Here is a 24,514-nt window from a genome sequence, read left to right as displayed (position 1 = left end):
AAGGAAAAGCTTGTCTTTTCCCTTCAGGCATCTTAGTTCCATATATTGTGATAAACCACTCCAGTGTTTACAAATGCATTTGTGGCTCTGCAGGATGGTAGTGAAGTAGTCCTCTTAGCTGATGGCTATCCCTGAGGTCACAACATCAGCACACTCTTCTAAGAAGTAGAAGTGGCTCCACATGAAGAAACTCCTCAATGGGGTCAGCCTGGGGTTTGGGAAACATTAAATCACTGTCTTTGTTTCCTACTTGAGGGATGGCTTAGTGTGGATAGAGATCCCTGCAAACAGGAATTTCTGCCTGGTAGTTGGCCCCTGTGAAGCTGGTGCCACTGTTCTGAGCGCTCCCACAGCCTCAGAATAACCTGCATTCCACATCCAATGCACACATCAATTTCTGTGGTGTGTGTGCATTTCATGAGGGTCAAGGAACAGAAAGGTCTTTTGAAAGTAGTTCTGTGTTTGGAATTGGTGCCCAATCCCAAGAACTGACAATAGATGCTGGCGAGGATGTGGAGCAACAGGAATTCCACAGAACTACACGAACAGCTACACTATGATCTAGCTTAGTAAAAATATTGGATTCTCAAAGCAACCCTGTGAAATACGTGAGAAAATCATTACTGCGTGTCATCAAATGTGAGATGCCAAAAATTTTAAACACGTATAATTTTTAGTATTAAAAAAAGGAAAAAATGCCAATTAAACGTTGACAGTGTTCTGCATATCAATTGCTGCAAAGCAAATAAGCAAATTATCACAAAAGTTAGTGGCTTAATCCAATCTCTGCTTGATGATATCTCACAGTTCTGTGGGTTGACTAGATTCCTCTAAGTGGCTCTCCCTCGGGGTCTCTCATGTGGTGTAGCTGGGGTAAGGGTTTAACTGAGGCTGTAGCCATCAGACATTTGGTAGGCATCCAAGATGGCTGCCTCACATGCCTGGAAGTTGATGTGGGCTGTTGACAGGGAGATCAGCTGAACCATTGGCTGGAGCACAGCAAGTGGCCTCCAAATATGACTTGGACATTGTCACAGCATGGTGGCTATTTACAGGAGTGTCCTGAGAGTGTTTGGAAGCATCCAGGAAGAGTAGGCTTCTTATAATGTAGCCTTAGAAATCCCAGAACATTTCTGCTGCCTTCTGTTGCTCAAGCCCAGATTCAAGAGAAGAGAAATTAGACTGCTCTCTCTTTCTCTTATTTGTTTTTCTTTTGGGGGGGGCGGGGGGAGGCAGAGGGAGAGAGAATCTCAAGCAGGATCCATGCTCAGTGCGGAGCCTGTTATGGGTCTTGATCCCACAACCCTGAGATCATGATCTGAGCTGAAATCAAGAGTCAGACGCTTAACAGACTGAGCCACCCAGGTGCCCTAGACTCCCTTCTTAATGGAGCAGCATGCACACACAAGGACAAAGGACTTGGCCATCTCTAACTACCATAGTCACTACCTTGAAGGTTGAACCATGAGATACAACATGGGTCATGGCAGCCTCTCACTGCTCATATCTTTCATCTACTCAAAAGGATTTGGTAATGTCTCCCACTTTCCATTTATTGCTTCATGGGTGAAAGGCAAGGATTTTGCATGAATCTCAGTACAAAATGTAAATAGCTCTATCTACCATAGTCATCTTCATTTCTTAGAATCTGTAAAGCACTTGGTTATTGCTTTCCAAGACAATAAAGAATTTTGAACACTAATGCAATGACGGGATTGCTACATAGTAGGAGTCAGGGTTCAGTCACGAGAATAGAGCCAGTAAGTTGCATGGAATACGACCATGTATGGTTCTGGAAGACATTAGGAAGTAAGAGTCCACAACGTATCATAGAGAGGATTCAGCAGCCAACCCACCTGACATGCTGGCACAGAGGGACAAGTCAAAGCTTCTAGGTCACCCCAGATAGGAGCTTGTGGAGACATCTGCGAGAAGCTATCACTTCTGCATACTCACTGCTTCTGCAGCTAAGTGTCTGGTGGTGGACTGAGGCCATTGTTGATCAGCAAGGTCAGCAGCAGGGATAAATATGAATGGAGCGGAGAAAACAAAGAAAGAGCTGGAATCTGTAGGCCCTTTCACTGCATCTGACCATAAGGGCCATCTGACAGTAATGGCAACTGCTTCATTTCCACCCTTTAAAAAAAAAAATTATATATTTACTTGAGATAGAGAGAGATAGCATATACACACTAGCAGGGGGAGGGAGAAGCAGACTCCTTGCTGAGCAGGGAGGGAGCCCTGGTATGGAGTTCAAGCCCAGGGTCCTAGGATCATGATCTGAGCCAAAGGCAGATGCTTAACCCACTGAGCCACCCAAACATCCCTCATTTCCATCTCTTAAATGTTGTGCAGATTCCTCTTTTGGTCATTTCTAACCTGAAATCTCACAGGGCTAGAGATTCTGAGAAACATACGTGTAGCTTAATTTGATTCAGCCAACTGCTGCATACACTAATATCCAGTTTATGCTCCAGTGCTCTTTTCTGGGTCTTTCTCCATTCATGATGACTTTTCATTGCAATCCTAAAACAGATTGTTATCTTTCTGAGGAGTTTTTAAGTGGCAACTAAATTCAATATGGTAGTACTGACGATGGACCCAGTTAAGCAAAGTGATGACTGTGTGTGGCTATGACCAAGTTTCCACATTCACAGGTCATGACCACAGAGTCACGACCAACTGGTAGTATTTATAAGATGCTGTCAACTGTAAGGCACACTGACTACAGAGGCATCAAAATGTGAGAAATATGCATCTTTGTGTGCTATTATTATTTCCATTACTTCTATGTGCGAAAGTGACAAACAGAAGTCTAAGCAATTTTTGAATTAGAGAAGGTGAGAAAAAAACAATGGTAAGGACATCACAGAACGTTTTACCCAAATTCTTCAGTTTGCAGATAATCAGACAGAGGGTGAAGCGTAAGTGTCTTGCCTGTTTAACACAACTCGGTAAAGACAGAGACAGGATATAAACCCTAGTCTTTTATTCCAAAGCCAGTGTGTTTTCTTGTGTATCATACTGACTATAAAGCACAGAGCCTACAGTAGAGTGTGGCTTAAAACAGTGTGTTTCCGTTTGTCTTGATGAAGACCCACAATAAGGATTATGTTGTACATCTCTACCTGATATATGATACATAAATGAATGTGAATGAGTAGTTTGTTTCAAACCTACCTCCTTACTGAGAAAGACCAAAAAAGCCAGAAAGAAAATGTTTGGGGCAGCCCTGGTGGTGCAGCGGTTTAGTGCTGCCTTGTAGCCTAGGGTGTGATCCTGGAGACCCTGGATCGAGTCCTAACGTCAGGATCTTTGCATGGAGCCTGCTTCTCCCTCTGCCTGTGTCTCTGCCTCTCTCTCTCTCTCTCTCTCTGTCTCTATGAATAAATAAATAAAAAATCTTAAGAAAAAAAGAAATGTTGGTTTGCCAATGTTAGAAATATTGAAATAGTGAGGACTTGAGGAGTCAAAATTCCAGAGAGAAAGGAAATCCAGAAAGATGAGCCCTGTTTAGTGCTGCACCTTCCATTGAGGCAATTAATTATTAATTAAGTGAAAGCAGTGACTTAGAGCCTGGAAAGCTGAGCAGAACTTTTGTCATATACATGAAGCTGGGGACAAAAGTTGATGTTTAGGGATCCCTGGGTGGCGCAGCGGTTTGGCGCCTGCCTTTGGCCCAGGGCGTGATCCTGGAGACCCGGGATCGAATCCCACGTCGGGCTCCCGGTGCATGGAGCCTGCTTCTCCCTCTGCCTATGTCTCTGCCTCTCTCTCTCTCTCTCTCTCTCTGTGTGACCATCATAAATAAATAAAAATTAAAAAAAAGTTGATGTTTAATAACCACCAAGAAAGAGAGATCCCAGCAAACACCCCAAACTTTCACATGATACCCTGAAGTAGGAGTGAATCAGAAATAGACCAGCTCTCCAAAGTGCTAAAATTCAACTTCAGATCAGTTCAGTCCCAAGTCATTTTAAAGTCATCTGCCCCTCATGCAACTGCTTACCCCAAACACAAGTAAAATGGAAGATAGTATATTGAGTCACAAAACATTTGTCATATAAAATGCGGACATTCAATTAAAAATGACCTTGGGGTGCCTGGGTGGCTCAGTTGGTTAAGCATCTGCCTTCGGGTCAGGTCATGATCCCGGGGTCCTGGGATCAAGCCCCACATCTGACTCCCTGCTAGGTGGGAAATCTGCTTCTCCCCTACCCCTCCCCTTGCTCATTCTCTCTCTCTCTCTCTCTCAAATAAATTAAAATCTTCAAAAAAAAAATATAACTAGGCATTCAAAAGTACACTAGACCAAAAACCAAGAGAAAAAAAATCACATAATAGAAATATTCTCATGGGCAATCCAGATATTAAAATGATTAGAATTAGATTTTAACTATGATTTATATATTCAAAATGTTTAAAAACAACATGGAAAATTTAGTCCAAAGAAATGCAAGCTACAAGAATAAAATGGAAAATTTATCAGTAAAAATCATGATAACTAAAATTAAGGACTCAGGAATAAGCTTAACAGCAGATTAGACAAAACTGAAAAGAGAAATAGTGAATTGGAAGTCAAATCAGAAGAAAGTAATCAGATAGGAATATGAAAAGACAAGTGGGTTTTATTTTTTTAAGATTTATTTATTTATTTTAGGGAGAGAGAGAGAGAGCATGTGAGGAGGGGCAGAGGGAGAGAGAGAAAGAGAGAGCTCACTAAGCTCACTAAGTTCTGCCTGATGCAGAACTTGATCTCATGATACTGAGATCACAACCTGACTCAAAACCAGGAGTCCAATGCTTAACTGACTGTGCCACCCAGGTGCCTCTAAACAGGTGGATTTTAAAAATACAAGAAAGAACACAAAAGTGTTATGGTTCACATAAATTATACATAAATTCAGTCACTGAAGAAGAGGAGGGAATGGATCTACAAAAAATATTTGAAGAGATAATGACCAAGGGTTTTTCAAACTAATGAATAATGTCAGATCTCAGAGTTACTAAGCTCTGTGTATCCCAAGCAGGATGAATACAAAGAAAGCCAGGCATAGGCAAATCATACTGCTGAAATTGCTAGGGGAAAAAAAAAAGGAAAAAAGTCCTAAAGCACGTAAAAAAAAAAAAAAAAAAAAAAAAAAGATTTTCTTGAAAAAAACAATAGTAAGACCAACAGCTTTTTTTTTTAACCACATATCAATGGAAGTAGAAGACAGTGTTATTCTCAAATCACTGAAAGCAAACACTGCCAAGCTAGAAGCCTATGCCCAGAGAAGTTAGCCTTAAAAAATAAAGGTGAAATAAAGACATTTTAAGCACACATTCACATCTATACAGGTACTGAGAGAATTTGTCAGCTACTGACCTACACTGAAGGATATACTACAGGGAGTCTGGGCAGAAAGCAAATGGTCCCAGGTAGAGGTTAACAATGGAAAAAGAATGTAGATAAATAAATATGAACACTAATTCTAACAATAATAATATCTTGTGGGATTTAAGAAACAAAATACTCAATAACAATAGCACGAAAAGCAAAAGAGGGATAAATGTAGCTCAAATATCTTAAGGTCCTTGCACTCGAGGAAAGGGCAGATTAATAATTTATGGTAGACTTTAATAAGTTAAGGGTGTGTATTAATTTAGGATAACCATTAAAAAATAGTAAAAGAATGTATACCCAATATGCTATTAAATGAGAATCAATGGATTATAAAAGTACTTGGTTAAAAAGAAGTTAAGAAGTATAATACAAATCAAGAACCATGAACAGCAAATATAAACTACCTGGTGATTAACGTAACAAGGAACTGGCAAAACTGCTATAGAGAAAACCTTGAAACTATAATAAAAGTGGAAGGGCACCCAGGTGGCTCAGTGGTTGAAGGTCTGCCTTTGGCTCAGGTCATGATCCCAGGGTCCTGGGATTGAGTCCTGCCTCAGGCTCTCCTTAGGGAGCCTGCTTCTCCCTCTGCCTATGTCTCTGCCTCTCTCTGTGTCTCTCATGAATAAATAAATAAAATCTTTAAAAAAAAAGATGGAAAAGATTACATGAATACACAGAAAGATATCCTATGCTCTTGTGAATACATGAAAGCTCAATCCTATTCCCCAAATCAGTAAATAGGTTGCAACTCTAACTCAAAATTTAGGACAATTTTTTTCAGATTCACTAGACTTATTCTAAAATTTACATGGAGGAAGAAAGGACCACAAATAGCACAGCTGATTTTGAATAAGAAAAGAAGGGAGCCTTGCCTCCCTAGATATTGCTAGATATTAATGTCCCCTAAAAAGCCATGATAAGAGCTGCAGTCTGTTGCTGGCCTGCAGCAAAAACAATAGATCAATGGCGCAGAAGGCAGCACTCAGGGACAGATCTTTGTGAACTTCATATTTCAAGAAAACTGTTACAGACCAGTCAGAAAAGGACAGACTAACTCACTATTGATATGGGAAAAAAAACCCTGGGCTCCAGTTAATATTATAAAGAAGGACTCCCCTATGTACCAACTTAATGGAAGACAATATTAGTGGTCTAATAATAAGAAAGGTGGAAAGCAGAAAAGATAGGTGGATATGATTGCTCCTCCAAAAAACAATTCCTAGTCAACAAAGGATACCATGGACAAAATTAGCAGATTAGGAGAAGATACATGCAATATTTAGAACCAACAAGGGATGGATGTCCACCTTAAACCAGGGGCTCTGGCAAATGAGCAAGGAAAAAGAAAGAGCCTGGTTGAAAGTTCAGCAAAGAATGTGAACAAGCAGGAGGTGCCTGGATGGCTCAGTCAGTTAAGTGTCTGACTCTCGATTTTAAGCTCAGGTCATGATCTCAGGGTCGGGACATCGAGCCCCATGTTGAGCTCTATGCTCAGTGGAGGAGTCTGCTTGAGATTCTCTCTCATTCTCTGCACCCCCCATTCACACCCTCTCCTTCTCTCCCTCAAATAAATAAAACTTTAAAAAAAATGTGAGGAGGCAGTTCATTGAAGGAAATCTGAAAGACCAAGAATCATATTAAGGATGCTCAGAACATAATAACTAGAGAAATGTGAAGTAAAATAACCATAGACCTCATATTATACTTGGTACATTCATAAAAATTAGAAAGCTGGAAGAAAAAGAACGTAAGAGAATAGAGGAAAAGAATTATTAAAAAGTGAAACAAAATTTGTAATAAGTTTAATCCCAAACATATCAGCAATTATATTAAATATAAAAACAATCTAAAAAAAATAAAGATTGGATCAACTTCAGGTTTTGTATTTTTTAAAAAACTATGCACTGTTTATAAGGAATCTTACTTTAAATAGCAGTCTGGATGCTCCAGTCATAAGCTTAGTGGGGTTTCTGGGTGCCTGGCCCCAGGGCTTTCTTTATCTTGGCTCTTTTCCCTTACCCTCTGGCCCCCGGGTGGACTCCGTGCTCCCCTATCATATTTCCAATAAATCCTCTTTTCACTTAAAGTAGCCAGACTTGTTTTCTGTTGGTTGCAATAAAGAACTCTGATTAATGCATTTCCAGGACACTGGCCTTTGAGTCCTAGGCTGATGGATGCACGCCCCTTCCCCATCCAGAGAGAAGACAATGTGCTGGTTTCCAATTCTCATTTTGATAGCAGAAAATGGGAGAGGTTGTCAGTGGGTCCCCCTAATTGGAGAACCCTTACTAATAATCATTGAGACCTCTCGGGTATGGGGTTCAGATTTTTAAAAATAAAGAAGTGGGATCCCTGGGTGGCGCAGCGGTTTGGCGCCTGCCTTTGGCCCAGGGCGCGATCCTGGAGACCCGGGATCGAATCCCACATCGGGCTCCCGGTGCATGGAGCCTGCTTCTCCCTCTGCCTGTGTCTCTGCCTCTCTCTCTCTCTCTGTGACTCTCATAAATAAATAAAAATTAAAAAAAATAAAAATAAAGAAGTGCTCATCATTTTATTCCCCAGAAGGTTTTGCTTTGCTTCGATGGACTCAACAGGAGGCCTGCCACCCATTTAGCAGTTTCCAGGAAAGTGCTTTCCTCTGATACTGATGCACTCCGCTCTCAGTATCTCCGCCCTGAACACTTTGTTCTGCAGCATCTTTATCTTTTTTGACTTTTTTCTCACTTACTTGGCTTTGAACTGAGGAAAACACTTCCAGCTCCAATTTAAACCAAGAGGATGCTCTTACCAAGAGCAGCTCCACAAACTCCCCACTCTTTCTCTGAGCATGTCCCCAAATGTAGCTGGGGGGTGGTGCTGGTCGTGATTATTGAACTGACGAGTTGCAAATGGATGGTCCGCAGATGGGAAACAGCAGCCAGCAGTGATGTTGTGCTTAGACTGAACCATTCTTTTTTTCTTTTTAAACAACTTGGCAAGCAATGAGAAAGCAGGAGATTTCACAAGAAGAAAAGAGAATCCAGATTCTTGACATTGTCACAAACCAAGGGATGTGGCCACACAAAACCCACATCCTGCAGGGCACAGTGGAGCATGATGTTGCCACTTTACCTCAGTCCTCAGCATTCCCTGTTGTCACCCTGGTGCTGAGGCTCAATGTCCCTGGTGTCTACCTGCTGTGTCTGCTGTTCTTCCTGAAATAAAAGGTAGAAAAGACAACTTGTTTGAAGAAAAATGGAATAGGACACCTTAGCGGGGCTGCCTAACAATTGTGGCATCTGCCCTGCACAGCAGGTGTGAAACAGCTGAAACAGCTCCTGCTCGGCTTGCTTGCGAGCCATGCCCCTGGCACTGGGCTGTGACAGCCCAGAGAGGCAGTCGTGTTCTCCTTTGCTCAAAGCCTTTATATGGGCTAGCAGAGGTGGGGCATAGTTTATACGCGTGTGTCTGTGTTGAAAAAATAAAATTCATCCTGCTTTACTTATTTATGTTGCCTGGCCAGCTCCTGTAGACATTACAATTTGCAATCCTTGTTTTAGTGTCCCCACGACCTTTTTTTTTTTTTTTTTAAAGAGGAGGGAGGAGGGGCAGAGGGAGAAGGAGAGAGAGAATCTTAAGCAGGCTCCACACTGAGGGCAGAGCCTGATGTGGGGCCTGATTCCACGACCTTGAGACCATAACCTGAGCCAAAATCAAGACTCAGACGCTTGACTTACTGAGCCACCCAGGCTCCCCTTGCTTTATTCTTTTTATTCCTTTGGTTTCATAAGTTACAATTTCACTGGATCTTCATAACAACCTAGATATGAGGAAAATTTTCCCAATCGGAGGCTGACAAAATGATGCCTTTTCTCTTATTACAGATACCCTAAACTGACTTTTGGTTTTTCCCTGCTCTTTCTACTCACTGGGTTACTTGCACATCAGAATATTCCATGCTCATTCCCATGTCCAGGCCTTTTCCCAGCTGAAATGACCTCACCATCTGCTACACCTAGACAGATTGTATCCACTTCTTTGGGTTAGAGTGGATGTCTATTTGTTTTCTATGCCAAGCACCCTTTCATGGAACAGTAGTATGGGGATACTGTGCTTTCCACCCCAGATCCCCACTTCAGGGCTCGTCCATTTATCTCTGAGAATCTGGGAATGTCAGCTGCTGACAGCTCATAGCTGCATCTCTCCCAGCTACAGGAAAGAGCTCCCCCCAGAGTTCTGTTTCCTCGCAGGGATACCCTGCAGCCAATGACTGGCTGACTCAGATTTCCTTAAAGAATCTCCTGAGGTGTCAGTTGCAACTTCAGGGTAGGTGACTTCTCCCTCTGCCCATCCTGCTATCTTCATTTGGGAGGAGAGAAAGAGAGGGAGAGATTTTAAGGAATTCACTCATGTAGTTGTGGTGGCTGGCAAGTCTGAAAACCATAGGGCAGGCAAGCAGCCTGAGGATTCAGGAACAAGTTGAAATAGTAATCTTAAGGTGAATTTCTTCTTCGGGAAAACCAGTCTTAGTTCTCAATCTTAGTCTTCAACTGATTGGATGAGGCCCACTCACATTATAGAGAGAATCTACTTTACTAAGAGTCTACTGAATTAAATGTTAATCATGTCTTAAAAATACCTTCACAGTATTTAGACTGGTGGTTGACCAAACACCTGAGCACCATGGCCTCAACAAGGGATACGTGAAATTGACCATGATAGCAGATTTTCCCCAATGGGATCTACTGCCATTTACTGAAGTGATTGTGCATTGAGGTAAAAGAGAGTTCCCAGTCCTCTTAAGGATGTTGGTCACAGGGTTTAGATTGACACTGATATTTGGGGACCTTGGTAGGTGACAAAACCCAAGCTAAAAGGTTATAAGGTAGGAAAGACCAAGAAACTGTAAATGACTCCCACCCTATTTCAAGATAGGAAGTAAAAAACAATGATCCACTCCATGGAGAATGCCAGAGAATAGTGCAAACTTTAAAAATGTAATGAATGCAGGCATGATGGTTGTGTAATGCTATAATTCACCAGTCTGGCCTCCAGAAAAATCAGTAGTGAATAACCACAAGCCTAACCAAGTAGCCACACCAAGTACAGCTACCATGTTGACTGCAGTATCTTTGTTAGATTAACCTCCAGCATGTAGTATGTGGCCATTGACCTGATGAGTCAGTTCTCATCCACCCCTATTAAGGCAAAGGATCAGAAATGGCTCACCTTCACATGGAATAGATAACAGTTCACATGTCTGGTCTTGCCCCAGCATTGTGTTAACTTCCTTAGTCTCTGTCAGATGCAGTCCAAAGGGATCTGGACTTAATGGAAGTTAAGTCTGGATATTCCATGAAATATCTCATTAGTCCACTATATTGATGGCATAATGTTAATTAGACCAGATGAGGAGAAGGGGCAGGGGAGGACTCAGTAGCACATTCATTCCAAAGAGTGGGAGAAGAATTATGTGGAGATTCAGTCCCTTCCCACCTATAGGTGCCCTCCAAAGTAAAGGATGATTTATTGCATCTCATACCTCCCACTATTAATGAAGTACAATGCCTGGTAGGCCTTTTGGTATTCTTTTGGCAGCATATACCACACTTGAGAAAATTCTGCACTTTGACACATTTGCAGGGCGATATGGCAGGCCATGGGATTTGAGTGGGGCCCAAGGCAGAAAAGGGCTCAGCAGCAGGTCCAGGCAATCGTGAATGTAACTCTGCTGTGTGGACCATGTGATTCAGAAGACCCAGATGCTAAAGTTATTCACAGTGGGAATGGTAGCTTTGTGTAGTTTATGCTAGTCTTTAGTAGGAGAATTATAAAGTAGACTTTGAAGATTCTGGAACAAGGCTATGCCCCATGTAGCAGAGAATGTTATAGGAACAAAGAGACAAGACTTGGATCTTGTCCAAGACTGGATCTTGGCAAATGGAACATCTGGTCATGGAAATCAAGTAACCACATGGCCACAGCTGCCCATCCTGAACTGGATTCTGTAGTCTCATCAAGTCATTAGGTCAAGTGGCCCAGCAGCAATCCATCAAAGGGTAGAAATTATACATCTAGATTAAGCACAATAGGGTCAGAAGGTACAAGTAGACTGTGTGAACAGGTGGTCCATATCACCTGGTATCCATCACTTTTGCATTGGCTTTCCTCTACCTCATAGTAATGGCTGTTTGGGAGGTTCCCTTATGATCAGGGGAAAGGAAAGGGCCAACCTTGGTTCGTGGATGGCTCAGCTTTTGTCAGTTTATCAAAAACAGATGGCAGCTGCACTCTTTGGGAGCAGCCCTGAAATGGCAGGGAAGGAAAATTCTCTCACAGGTAGAGATCCAGGCAGCATAGCTGGTCACCCAATTATGGGAAAAGAAGAGGCCCAAGGCAAGAATATGTAAAGATCCATGAGCAATCATGAGTGGTCCAGCTGGTTAGTGAGGGCTTGGAAGGAGAAGGATTGGAAAGGCAGGGACAAGGAGATCAGGAAAGAATGACAAAAGAATATCACACCTTAATGCCCACCAAATAGTGTCCACTGTGGAAAGAGGCTTTGAACAACAACAAGAATGACTCAGCAAGTTCGTGTCAACCACTCCAGAGCTGGTATAAGTGATATATGAACAGAGTAGCTCCAAGGCAGAGATAGAGGTCATATATGGGCCCAAGAGCAAGAGCTTCCTCTCACCAATTCTCACTTAGCTGCCACTGCTGCCACATGTCCAGCCTGCCAGCAATAGATCTGCACTAAGCTCTGACATGCCATTATCCCTTGAAGAGAACACTGTTCACTTGGTACAGTTGATTTGACTGGAACAACACACATTCTCAATATGAGTTTGTCCCGTCCACAGGCCTTGGCCATGACCTGAGGACTTGTAAAGTATTTATTTCATCTGTCTACAAAGAATTCTATCAACATTATTGCAGGCCAAGGGACTTACTTTATAGAAAAGGAAGTAAGGTCAAGTGGTCACAAATAACCCACGCGTCCTGTTATATACTGCGCCCCGTAGCAGCTGACAGTCTGAGAGAGCATGCCTCTCAAAGATGGTTTTTGTAGATGATCCCCTGTGAGGATGGGTTGTCATTCTCCGGGGAGAATATACAGCCTCAATCAATCACCATTACATGCTGATGTGTCCCATGAGGCTGAGTAGGAGTGGCCACACTTACCAATACTCTCAATGGCTCACTTTGGGAGTTTGGGGTTCCCATCTCCATTACTTCAGGGTGTGAGAGCAAGGAAAAGGGTCACCATCCCTGCAGGGATTATTGATCTCACCATCAGGAAGGGTTAGGACTAATGTTGCACAAGAGAGCAGGGAAAAATACATTTAGTGTCTGAGTGATCTACAGGGAGTCTGCTGGTGCGTCTGTGTCCAGTTTTAGTGGTAAATGAACATCAACAATGATGGTCTGAGAAGGTCATGGTAACCAGGGTCTCACAACCCTCAGAAATAAAGGTCGGGGTCAACCCAAAAGGCCCCAGCCAAAGATGAGTTGAATCTAGAATGGGTTGGGGAGGAGGGGATGATGCTATCATGACTATTAGTTACAACCTCAAGAGCAACCCACATAAGAGAACCATAAGAGAACCATCTTATGTAAATTTCCCTCAAAACCAGACCAACCAAAATTCTAGAGCAGCTGTTCCCACATGGGACAAACTTAAAAGAAGCAAGTAGATCTGAGCAGTACAAGGGGTGTAGAGTCCTAAGTGCTGTCGTGCACTGCCCCAATGCCCTGTTTAGTGACAATGTGCCCATTCCCCAGTGTCTAGGACTATCAGCTGCTGACGGCTCACAGCTGTGTCCTTCACTGAGAACTACTCTCGACTTCAGAGATCTGCCTCACCCAAGGATATACCACTCCTAGGGAAATGGTCCAGAACAATAACTGGCTGAAGGGAGGACATGGGCCTAACCCTCTTGTCTCAGCTGGGGATAACGGTCCAGAGATCCCTGGGGATCAGCTGAGGCCTCAGATACAACCACACTACGGGTTAGCTTCTCCCATTGGCCAATCCTGCCTTCTTTTCTTCCTTATGGGTGTGTCCCAAGAGCATTATCCAGTAAACCTGCACACAGCTTCCCATCTCAGGATCTAGTTGCAGGGAATCTAAAGTATGGCAAGCAGTCAGTCACCTTCTTTGAAGGGATTTCTCCCCCAACTCCAGTCAAACAGGGCCCTAGCATGAGCAAAGTCATAGTATCCTGACCCCCGAGGGCATAGAGGGGAAGTTGTTGTCTCCCACTTGTGGGGAAAGCTAGTTTTCAATAAATGAGAATGACGGCAAGACAGATAGAAGAGTCTTAATTGAAGTCACTATTGGGAGTATCCTAGATGTCCTGGTTCCTTCCTTCCTTGGATTTAGTTGTTTAGTTTTCTTTTGAGTCTTGTAGGGGATTTGAAGGATTTAGAGCCGATCAAGACAAATGGTATGACCACGAGAGACAGTAACCCACAAGCTTTATGAGTGGTGCTTTGCCAGAGAGAGTAGCATGAGACGGAAAGTCCCTTCCTGCATGAGACCATCCAGAGTTGCAATAAGGGGGCACTATCCCGAAGGGCAAGGGAATTTATGGGGGACAGGAGGATCAAAGAAGAGACCATCCTGTCTAGACAGTGGCACTTAGTAGCTCCACAGATAGTCTTTGGGTCAGTGAGCTCCAAAGGGCCTTAGTGACTTGGGGCGTTAGAACCACAGGTTCTATCTGACCAGTGGCCAACAGATACAGGATGAACTTTCATGGGGAATGCAGGGCAAGCAGTCTTGAAGTGGCAAAAAATGCATTTGTTTGGACCATTTTAAAGATAATTAGCTGTGTAAAAATTTGAGTTTGGTGCCAATGGACTTTGAGCTAATGAATCTCAGCCTGTGGTGAAGAAAGAACCTACCGGCCAATAGGTAGACACCATATTTGGTTCATTTATATAACAAGTCGGTAAGATACTACCCTACCCTTCTAAAAACTGCCCCCTTAGTACTTAAGCTGTTGGAGTGGAGGCTCTGATAGTCGCAGTGAAGACATCCTGTCTAATACGAGTCTAGCACAAGCCTTATTGTCTTTGTGAAGCCAAATACAATGATCGGTCCTCCTCTCTGGCTGCTCGGGGCCATGAGGTCTGTATCATATTTCAGTGGAAGGTTCTATTTTGCATTATTCTCTCACGGTTTCGGTTTCGTGTTTTGTGTTGTGTGGCTTCTCTAGCTTATTAGCTCTTTGAGGGCAAGGGCTTTGTGATGCTCCTCTTCTGTCAGGGGCCCTGTGCCTGGAGCTGCCTGACAGAAGTGACTCCTTCCTTTTCTCTGCAGTTAGGAGCGCTCCCTTCCACCTCCCTGCAGGCCTCAGATTAGCCAGCCTGGGGACCGACTTCCTCCGTGATAGGAAAGATCTCAGAGCTCCCACGCTGATACAAAATGTTGCCTGGAAAAAAAAAAAAATGTTGCCTGGGTTGCCAAGGCCCTTCTTGGTTCTTGCTCTTTATATAATTTTTCTTATTACTTCCATTTCTTACTTCTCACTGATACCTGGGAACTTTGACCACTTGCCTTGTTTTTGCCACTTAGAGGAGATGCTTGGTACCTCAATCAATCGATTAATCAACCAGTTGCGAAAAATAAAGCCCAGGCTGTGACTCGGGGGTCCCGGCTCTGGTCCTGGGACTGTGTAGCCTTGGACAGTCTCCTGGCTTCCTAATGCTTCTGTTTGCTCATCTCTGATGCCATGGTACATGCTTGCCATGTGTCAGGCCCAGCGACTAGATCACCTCGTGTACCCAGCAATGTGATGCATGTGCAGTAAGCTCCCTTGGGCTTCTGGAACATATTGCCCCACCATCTCCAGTTAGACCCCCCATCTCTAAACTCGGCACTGGCTCCCAGCTTGCCCCTACCAGCCCCAAGCTGGCTGTGCTCCTTAGCTCTTGCCTGAGAACCCGTCTGGACTCACGGGGTTCTGATTTAGCATCACACAAATCTGTGAGACTTTCGGCAGATCATTGTGCCTGGGCTTCTTCCCAGAAGGCTGAAAACATTACAGAGGTGATATTTAAAATGGGTTTTGCTACTTGCTATGTTGAGAAGAGTGTTATTTTGGGGGATGGATATGATAGCCATTTTGTAATGCATATAGAGAAGGATTTAGCATTCATGTGATAAAGATGGTTATAAGAGTGACACCCATTTAAAAAATAAATAAATAAAATGGGTTTTGTGCTCCTACGGAGAGCAGAGCCTCCAAAATGCCTGGCTCTTTGCAGTGGGAAGGCCATTTGCCACTTAGTTATTTTTCTTGGCTCCAACCATTTCATCAGATGGGTATCTACTCAGGGAAGAATGCTGGGATTTTCTGGGTTTGGAGGAGAGCTAGAACATTGGAACTGACCATTTTGGAAGAGCAGCAAAGTGGCTCACAGATTTCTTGCTTTCGGCATGGTGCTGGCAGAGCAGCTCGAAACTCAGAGGAAAGAACTGGCAGCAGAGGAGCCGGGAGGCCTATTTTTGGAGGAGGCATGGGGATAGCAACCTCAGGAGTCCAGGAGAGGATGTTTTTCTCTTTTGAAAATACCCTTTAATGTCTCAATGTTCCACTTTCCCGGGAATTGAGTGGCTGCTGCCTTTCAGAGGAGCTATAAATAGTCCTCACCACTTTGGATAAATAATGCAGCAGAATGAGGGTGAGGAGGGCCAGGTGTGCTGGGAAGCCTGACTTGGCTGGCAGCGGGCGCGGGGCATGGGGACGGGAGAGGGCATCTGAGGCCCAGCTCCTGAAAGGGAGGGGGACGGGGGAGAGGGCCAGAACTCCCTGGGGGACCTTCACGGGGGATCCCAGGGCTCTGGTGCTTGCAGGGCCTCCCAGCATGAGGGACCTGCACGGGCACGGGGGGCCTGGAGGTGTGTCCGCTGCGGCCGCAGCTGCTGCGCGGAGCTCGGATCTGAGCAGGGCCGGCCCGTGGGCACGCGGGCTCAGCGCCGTCCCTTCCGGACCGTGCCTTCACCTTGGCCTCTTTCAAAAGGAGCCCTTACCCATGAGGTGGTTCACCCGGGGGGTGTTTCTGAGCATTCCGCACACAGTGAGTGAGTCCGTCTCGGCAAAGATAAACAGAACGAGAGAAACTTTTGACCTTGTGCCCAGAATCATGGGGGCCCAGGGATCAGGGACGCTGGCTTGGAATAAGGCACCTCAGCAGTGGCCCCCCCTTCCCATATTGCCAAGCCCCTGTTTCTACCAGGACATAAATGTCTGTCCTCACCATGTCTCCTTTGTGATTTGAGACCCTAACAACTGGTTTCGGAGAGGCATACTGCCAACCTGAGGGGACCTCCCCCAGGAGGGGAGGAGCAATGCCCCCTGGGCACTGGGGTTTGGCCAGGCCCTGAGGGCAAGTCAACCCCTTCCATGGAGGGCAGGCTCCCTTCCGCCTCCTTCTTCAGGGAGGTCCAGGGATGGCCTTCCTCAGGGGCAGAGGGGGGACACAAAGCCAGCCCCTGTCTCCTCAAGCCTACAAGGGAAACGTGCCAGGTGTTGTGCCACCGACAACCTTCTCCAGGGCACGTCTGTGTCCTATCTTCTATTTTCACAGAGCTCCTGTCCTGGATGTTCCGCCACCTATGCGGGAAAAGATACTGGATTCCCCGAAGACGTGGACTCCGGTCAAGGCTTCCATTCCGTACCTTGGGGCAGGGCAGCCACGTGTACTGGTCCCGCTCGAGGCCTGTTTAAAATCAGAAAACCGTTAGTGGGCGCAGGAGTGAGCTCGGCCGTGAAGCTGCTCCTCGCTCGTGTAACGTGTGTGGTCCGTCCTCCCTGTAAATTTCGAAACAAAACTTCGGGAGCATCCGTGGTGACACTTAGAGGTCACACGGGAATCTGCTGCATCTGTCTCCTAAGTTTATGCTCTTGTCCCCACGGGCACACACCAGCAACTGGGGCTGGTGAATCTGGCTGTTTGGGAACTAGCCAGGGAGGAGGGGAAACCACAGCTTCTGGGTTTAATGCGTCATCCCATTTATTGCTGGCCTTCCATAGCTGTTTTCATCAGGGTCTGGGAAAGCCACACATTCAGATCACAGAGGGTTACACCCATGGGGTAAGTACCACTCAGTTGCGATTGAAAGAATTGCTTGGGGTGAAGATACATCTAGAAATAAGAGGGGCTTACTGGCTTAAATTCATACTGAAGTCTTACACCAGATCCTTCCAGCAGGATTTGATGAGTCAGGTCCCTGAGAGGAGGAAAACAGGTAAAGGATGTAGAAGGGGTTAGTGTCTGTCAAACACATGTCCAACCAGGGCCAGCCAGAAGATTGCCCTCTGCGGGGCATCCTTGGTTAAATCCTCGAGCTGCTTCTCCTCATTGGTCTCCTCTTGCCAGGGGGTCGGTGGAGGCTCCTAAAAAGCTCTTCTGACCTGAGGAAGGACGTGTGAGGACTTTCTGCCTGTGACCCTGTAGGAAACTTTGGCTTCTCTGAAATATCAATTAAACACATATTCTGAAGCGTTGGCCTAGATGAGCCAGTGTGGAGACATCAGGAAGTAGGAGTAATCAGGACTATCCAAGCAATGCCAATGCTCACAAGACATCCATGGTACCGAGCAGGTGGCAATATTTTCTCTCCCACATGCCCACACAACCACAGCACAGCACTTGTTGTAACCAAATGAGGTACACCTTCTTGTCCTGCCCCTGTTGCCCTCCATGTCTGAGCCCCCATCCTTCCTTGGTCCCCCCCAGGCAGATGCATTGCTTGAACTCCTTGCACATATTCCACTGTAGGTGACTTTCTCCCTTTTTTTCATAGTCACCCTAGTTGAATCTCCTTTCTTCCCACTTCTACCTAGTAAAATACTACTTCCCTTCCAGACCCAGCTCAAATGCTGGGTAACTTAGTCCCAGTACAACTTAGTCATCAGAATGATGAATGTTTGTTCCATCTTCATTAATTCTCACTTTGTGCCAAGAGCCTTACATATATTAGCTCTGTTCTTTTCAACAAGGCCATGACAGATTATGATTCCCACTCCATAGATAACAAAATTGAGCTCAGGACAGCTAAGAAACCTTTCTAAGATCACACAGAAGTGACAGCTGGGACTCAAGTATATGAATGAATTAATGAGTCTGTGTTACCAATAAGCAAATGAAACCAAACTCAGCATCATTAGTCATTATTAGAAAGATGTAAATCAAAAACAGAGTGAGAGACCTCTTCATACCCACTAGGATGGCTACAAGATAAAACACAGAGAATAACAATTGTTACACGGAGAAATTAGGACCCTATAACATTGTTAGTGGGAACATGATATGATGCAGCCACTTTGGGGACCAGTCATTTCCTCAAAAAATTAAACATAGAGCTAACCTATGACCTAGGAATTCCACTTCTAGGTGTACATCCAAGAATTGAAAACAGATATTCACACAAAAACTTTACTTGAATGTTTATAATGTCATTATTCATAATTGCCAACAAGTCAAAATAACCCAAATGCCCATCAGCTGATAAATGGGTAAACAGAAGTGGGGTAATGGTCAGCCATAAAAAGGAAGGAAGTCCAGACAGAGGCAGCAACATGAATGAATCTTTGGGAAACATTATGCCAAGTGAAAGGAGCACTCACAAAGGACCAGCTACTGTAATAATGTCATTTATGGAAAATGTCCGGAAGAAGCACATCTACATAGAAAGCAAATTAGTGGTTGCCAGGCACTGAGGAATGGGAGCGATGGGGAATGACAGCAGATGGATTTGAGGGTTTTTTTGTGGGGGGTGGGGTAGTTGAGGAAATGTTCTGGAATTTGATAGCGGTGATGGTTGCACATGTTTATAAGCTGAAAACCACTCAATTGCATACTTTAAAAAGGTTAATTTATGATATGTGAAATATATGTCAGTGAAAAAAAGAGTCTAGGATACCCAGATTCACAGAATCAGTCATCAAGGATTTATTGGACACCTATTATGTGGCTAGAATTGTGTGGCCAAAGCCTAGCACACAGTCGGCACTCTGAAATATCTGTTGACTCACTAATAGGTGACAGTGCTCAGCCCTGGGGATGAAGAGATGGTTAAGATGTGATTTCCCAAGAAGCCAGATCAAAAAAACAAAAAAGAATACATATCACATTTATGTAAAATGCAAACTAAAATATAGTGATACAAAGCAGATCAGAAGTTGCTTGGGATTGGGGAGAGAGAATAGGAATGTAGATATGTTCATGTATCTTGATTAGGGAATGTTTGTGTGTGTGTTGGGGGGGTGAGAACCCCCCATCATATATCCTAAGTTTTGGTACATGTGTTCTCATTTTCATTTGTCTCAAGGTACTTTTCAATTCCCTTTTGGTTTCCTCTTTGACCCAATGATTGTTCCAAAGTGTGTTATTTAGTTTCCACGTATTTGTGAATTTTCCCATTTGCCTTCTGGTTTCATTCCACTGTGTTCCAAAAACTTACTTGGAATGATGTAGATCTTCTTAAGTTTGTCAAGACTTGTTTTGAGATCAATCCTGTGATCTGTCCTAAAGAATGTTCCATGTGTGCTTCAGGAGAATGTTCATTCTTCTGCTGTTGGGTGGAACATTCTGTATATGCCTGTTAGGTCCATTTGGTCCAGCTCAGTGGGGGAGCAGTGGTGGCTTCTGCCACAGGGATGTTCAGCAGTGTAGACTTTGGGTAGCTCCATCAGTTGAGCGCAGAATCCCGGTCCTCAGTGGCCTGCAGGGGTCCTCGGTGGCCAAGGCTGTGGGGGTCCACAGTGGTGGCAAGGGTTGCTGGGAACTTCCTGCTCCCCTTTTCCGCTGCAAGGGGTAGTCACAGCCAAGGAGATCCTCGCTGATGTTGGGGTCTGGGGCAGAGGTGTGTGCAGAGTAGCAGCAGAGTCAAGGTCTGGGGCATGGGCACGTGTGAACTAGCAGTGGCGCCAGGTTCTCTATTCCAAACACTTTTGAATGTCAATTTTCTTTTCAGGTTACCTGTCATCCTGCAGGGCATGGGCTTGGGAAATGCTGGTATAGGGAATGATTCACTTCACAGAGGGGAAGATACCTACAGCCTCTTGCCCTTTACAACCTAAAAACCCTGATTAGCAATGTGCCTTGGTGGAAGTTTGCATCCTCATCACACAATATATACTGTGGATCTGTACATTTTTGTGAGTGGTGAACCAAGTTTCTAAAACAAAACTGAAATAAGTAGGCCACCATAAATACTAAGATTAACTCTATGAGGCACTTGGAATGGTTACTGTTCTGGGATCTGCTGATGGCGCCCAGAGTTAAGCCTTTTGTTCTGTTAACTTTTGGTGAAAAAAATCGTGTTATCCATTTATAATATGCTCCACTGAATAGGGTATGACTCAGGGCCCCCCGTACTCACACTTCCCACGTGGAACTTGATGTGACATTCAAAGTGTTTAACAATCGGCAGGCATGAGCAGTAACCAAGCCTACCGACACTGACCAGCATGCTCTCCTAGTGTGCCCCTGCTAAATATCATCTCCACTTAGCACTGACCTGTGTGGCTCCACTTGTAGACGGAAAAGGTAAAACGATTTGATAAATACCAAAAGGCCTTAGCCCTGAAACTCCTGTAACTGCAGTAGTTTGTGTGAATTATGGCACTGCATCTCTAGAAAGCGCCACCTAAGAGAAAGGATAAGGTCAACCTGCAAAGGCATGGGCATCTTTGTTACTGAAAACGACCTCACTGCAAAGTGGCTTCCTGTGATGATGAGATACATGGTGGGGAAGTTTGTGGGAATAATTACTTTCTCTTTTGGTAAAATTACTTTTTATTCTAAAACCCATTTTGTTTTGTTCAAATGTATTTAAAATATTCACAGGGAAAATAATTCGTCTCTTTGGTTAGTTGCCTTTGAGAAGTTGCAAGTAGAAGCAGTCTGGTAAAATGCTGAGGCCTGTAACTTAATGAAGGATTCTGTCTCAATGCTAAAATAAGCATTATTTGGCACAGGGGGTGAGGGGGGTGGGAGGGAAGGAGATGGGAGGGAATGTTGGGAGAGGTGGCCAGACAGTGAGTATCCTAGCTTCACAGTGATTACGGAGTGGGGGATAAAATATCCCGCACACACCATCTGTGAGCTGTGTATGGCAAATGCTGGAATGAACCCTGGACGCATCCCACAGATTCCTATATGCAACATTGCAGAGCCAGGCTAGTTTCATAGTGACTTCTAAGTGGGGCATAAAATATCTGATCATCACTGATTTGATGCCTCCTTGCCCCACCCCAACATGGCCCAATTCCAGACATGGGGACAGCATGGGAGGTGAGGGGGACCCAGAAAAGTCATGTGGAAGTTATGATTGGCATTTTGGAGGCACGAAAGAACCAAGATTCAAGGATGAGACAACGCAAATTTTTGAAAGAGGTGATAATTGTCCAGGGCATATTTCTTCCTTCTCTGATGGAGGTTTCTCTTAAACCTCTTGATAAGCCTTTCATGCTATGTAGTAAATAGCTAACTCAGCAGGTTTGGGGTGTTCAAACCTCATACATTCTAAAGAAACTAGCCCTTGAGGGGCTTCCGAGAGATGGGCTCTAAGCCTTTTGAATATGTGCCCAGTAAGCATACTTTGATATACCTGGAGCTTTGGCTACACCAGATAGCCCATGGTAACCGCATGATTTGTGGTGGGGACCTTGGTCACGCCAAGTTTGAATCCTGGAGTAGCTGGAATCTGAGAACTAAGGTCAGTCATATGGGTGTTTCACACTTTTGTGACCCACTCCCAATAAAAACCCTGCACGCCGAGGCTTAGGGGAGTGTCCCTGTCCATCAGTGCCCTAAACAGCCAGACACACAGCCTCACTGGGGGAAGTAGCTGCTGTCTGCACAGCTCAGCAGCAGAGCACGCCTGGAAGCTCGAGCCCGAGTTCTCCTGGACTTAATCCCCTCACACCTTTTCCCTCTCTGGTTTTAACCTACGTTTTTTCACTGGGATAAATCATATTCATGCCTCTTTCAGCTTTTCCGAGTTCCGTAAGTCCTTCTAGTGGATCATTGACAAACCTTCCATCTAAAGAAGGCCTTTCCACTTACTTAGAGGGTGGTCTCGGAGGCCTCTGACCACAACGTCATCTTCTCGCCAGCACAGACTGTCTTCTAAATAGCCCCGGAGAGCTGTGAAGTATGCGTCTTCCCTTCCCTTCCATCACACTTCCTTGCTTTTCAGGTGGCCTCTGAATCCTGAAAGTCAAAAATAAGCCCCCTGCAGTCCTAGGTCAGCCAGAGTGGCTGCATGCACTTTTGCACAGGAGTGAGCCGAATCTCACTGCTGAGAAGAATATTGCCAGGCCAGGGCACCTGGGTCCCCCCAGGCCCAGCCAGTCTATAGGGTGAGTGGTTTTCACTTTGACTTTCTAGTTCTGTTCAAGTTCCCCCACCATCCACCCCTAGACCTCCAGCCAGTGGTTAAGCCCCAGACTGTGTTCTGACTTCGTGGTTCTGGGCTTCCTCTAGAACTGGACCCTCTTCTCCATGTCCCCAGGGACCTCCTGGCCAGGCCCATGCCTCCCCGATTGACCACCCTGGATCTGGGCTCTGGCCTAGCACCGTGCCCCCAGGTCACTGCCATGACTCAAACCAGCCCAGAGACCCTCCTCTGAAACACACGGAACCAGAGGAAGGACAGACAATACTGCAAACCTCAAGAAGATATTTTTCCAGCAAAGTGTTATCCCTGCGTTGGTCTCCACCTGCGAAGCACAAGGTAACATGGCCTTTGTCCCTGGAAGACTTGGAATTGTCAGACTGATCTAAGAAGTAGAGGAGTGTTCTCTGGTCACCTTGCGCACACGTGCTCACCTGCGTCAGGCTGCCCTTCCCCTTCCCAAACTGCCGGTACAAATCCTACTCATATTTCTGGTCTCTGTTTCCATGTTAATTCCTCAGGGAAACCTTTTCAGCCTCGAAGTCTAGGTCAGGTACCTTTGGTCTATGCTTTTGTGAAAACACGGTCTTTTCCCTCCGAGAGTTCGGCTGTGTTTGTAATTAGTGGGTCCATGTGCATCCCCTGTTGACCACAGGCTCCATGTATCCTGCATCTGATTCTGCTCACCATTGGATCCCATGACCTAGCACAGTGCCTGGCAGGTGGTAGCGTGCTCAAACATATTTCTTGGATTCAGTATGAGGTGTACGAACCATGTCACAATCGCTTTGTGTGCGTGTATGTTTTTAAAAAATTAATTCAATATTCCCTTCTATAAATGTATACTCGGCCTTCATAATCTTTTGCTCTTGTAGTTTGGGCATCTGCTCACAACCTTAAAAAATGAGAGAAGTGATTCGTTGCCAAGGTAACCATTTCACAACTGGAAAAAGAGTACAGCCCTGTGGGAAACAGATGTGCGGCCATGTGTGGACCAGTCTCACTCCTTCTCCACGCCTCTTCCCTGACCGCTCCAGGGAACAGAGCTAATGCTGAGGAACAGCATGAACAACCTCACAGAGAATGACTTTCTCCGTGCAAAAATGACTGAAGAGAATTCTGACATGTGGTACAATACGGATGACCCTGGAGGATAGGAATCTAAGTGAAATAAGTCAGTCACGATAGGGAAACCACTGTATGATTCCACTTGCATGAGGTTCCAAGAGGAGTCAATTCACAGAGACACAAAGTAGAATGGTGGTTGCCAGGGGCTGAGAGGGGGGGAGAGAGATGGTTTTTAGTTGGTACATAATTACAGTTCCGGGAAAAGAAGTTCTGGAGATGGATGGTGGTAACTGTAAATGTAATTGTGCCACTAAAAGCACACATAAAGGGTTAAATTGGATAATTTTATGATCTATATATTTACCACGATGAAACAATATGAAAAAAGAAAGATGGGTGGTGAGTTCCCTTCAGTTAATCAGGAATTTGAAGGAAACAGTTGGTGCTTTCTTGTTTAAATTCTACAACCGAAGACATAGAAACTCCGCAAAGACACAAAGTGGGAAAACATGGCACCCCAACAATAGTTAGGTGTCTCCCTGCAACCAGGCAGAGGACGCTGTGGCCAAACCCAGCAGTGGCGAGGGGTGCTGAATGTCTTCATATTTATGTAATCTTGTCCCTTAAAAGCATGAGGGGAAAGCATGCCTTTTCTCGGAGCT

General features: G+C 44.8%; 1 long non-coding RNA gene across 1 annotated transcript; it reads right to left on the bottom strand.

Moving 5' to 3' along the window:
* Window positions 1–7,913: 7,913 nt before the first annotated feature.
* LOC144311782 (uncharacterized) lies at window positions 7,914–19,947 on the bottom strand. Its single transcript, XR_013377305.1, has 3 exons — window positions 19,845–19,947; window positions 17,058–17,098; window positions 7,914–8,583 (listed from the first exon to the last, which is right to left on the bottom strand). It is a non-coding gene; the product is annotated as an uncharacterized LOC144311782 (long non-coding RNA).
* Window positions 19,948–24,514: the final 4,567 nt, after the last annotated feature.

Source organism: Canis aureus, chromosome 4, assembly GCF_053574225.1.
Source record: "Canis aureus isolate CA01 chromosome 4, VMU_Caureus_v.1.0, whole genome shotgun sequence".
In the NCBI taxonomy this organism is placed as follows: Eukaryota; Metazoa; Chordata; class Mammalia; order Carnivora; family Canidae; genus Canis; species Canis aureus.
The sequence above is the reverse complement of the archived record's forward strand: the minus strand, read 5'-3'. Positions and strand labels throughout refer to the sequence as shown.